The sequence below is a fragment of the Glycine max genome, chromosome 20 (assembly GCF_000004515.6).
Source record: "Glycine max cultivar Williams 82 chromosome 20, Glycine_max_v4.0, whole genome shotgun sequence".
Classification (NCBI taxonomy): Eukaryota; Viridiplantae; Streptophyta; class Magnoliopsida; order Fabales; family Fabaceae; genus Glycine; species Glycine max.
Window position 1 is genome coordinate 11,565,485 of NC_038256.2, and position 1,801 is coordinate 11,567,285.

The following is a 1,801-nucleotide window of genomic DNA, read 5'->3' on the forward strand; positions in this document are numbered from 1 at the left end:
AGATGTACCCTCTCTTGTTCTTAGTTACAACAACCCAAGTAGATGTACCCTCTACTTGTACCATAAAGGATGTACCCTCCAATGTGTTAAGACAAAAAATTCTCAGGCGGTTAGTCCTTTGAATCTTTGTAAGGGGAAGCAAAAGATATCTCAGGCGGTTAGTCCTTTGAAATCTTTTGTTTAAGGGAAAGGGAAGAATCAAAAGAATTCTCAAATTGTGTCCTTTTGAATTCTCTTAAAAAGGGAGAAGGGAGACACAAAGGAATTCAGGCAGTTAGTCCTTCGTTCTTTTGGAAAAGGGAGAAGAGAGACACAAAAAGAATTCAGGCAATTAGTCCTTGTTGAATTCTCTTTGGCAAAGAGAGAAGAGAATGAAAAGATATAACACACTTTTGTTTTCTGCAGAATTTTCACTTGTAGAAGAACAAGGTTTGGAAAACAGAAAACTTAGAAAGCTTTTTGGGCAAAGGAAGAAGAAGAAGAAGGATGAGTAGGAAAGGTTTCAAGATTTCTCAAAAGTTGTTCAAAGAAGTTCAAAAGTTCTAAAAGTTATTTGAATGCAAGTCAAGGTCTTGCTTTTATAGACTCTTCATGTCTGGTCAAGAAAACCATTGGAAGAGTTATAACCTTGAGAAAATCTTTGAGAAAACCATTGGAAGAGTTACATCTCTTGACCTTTTATTCAAAACTTGTCAGTGGTAATCGATTACCATAACCATGTAATCGATTACACAATGCATTTTATGAAAAGATATGACTCTTCACAATTGAATTTGAATTTCAACGTTCAGATACACTGGTAATCGATTAACAATATATTGTAATCGATTACACCATTTAAAAATTATTTGGAACATTGCAAATTCAGTTAAAAGCTTTTGAAATCAAACTTCATCATTGGTAATCGATTACAGGAAATTGGTAACCGATTACTAGAGAGTAAATACTCTAGTAACTTAGAAAATTTTGAGAAAACTCTTTTGAAAAAAAAAATTGTGCTATGTTTGGTTTTTGAAAAATATTTTCAATACTTCCCTTGTGAAGTCTTCTTGATTTCTTCTCTTGAATCTTGAATTCATCTTCTCTTGAATCTTGAAATCAACTTCTCTTGAATATTGAATCTTCTTGATTTTTTCTCATGAAACTTGAAATTAATCTTGATCTTGAACTTGTTGACTCAATCTTGAAATCATTCTTTTGGGCATTTTGTCATCATCAAAACTACTTGATTCATACTTGAATCATCATCATGAAACTTGCTTCTATAGCCTTGAGGAGTCATGTTGTGCGATGAGAGAAATCTTACCTAAGATGAGGGACCCCAAGTTCATATCCATCATCATTACAAGCCCGTAGATTAACTTAGCCCTATCCAAAGTAATATCTGAAGTGTGAGATGTCAGGGCTAAGTTAGAATAGATAGAACACTCCAGGTCTGGGCCAGAGTAGTCTAGTTCTTCCTCAAAATCTTCAAAGGCAGCTCGCCTGCATTCAGCTCAAATCCCCCCCTAGGGATACATAGACGAGCTGCAAGCTCTTGAGGAACAAGCATCAAATTAGCAAACCTGGAGTATGCAGGCAAGCTTTCCCCTTCCTCTATGACCACTGGTGTCTTCAAGAAGGTGTTGAAGGCGTCAGCATCAAATTTAATTAGGTGCCCTCGCACCCTCACCTGCTTAGGTGATTTGTCTTCAGGGTCATAGAGGTTAGCATAAAATTCTTTAACAATAGCAACATCAATGCTTCCCTTTGAGAAGTTAGTAAGCTCCTTATGCCAGTTCATCCTCTCAATTTCTCTCCT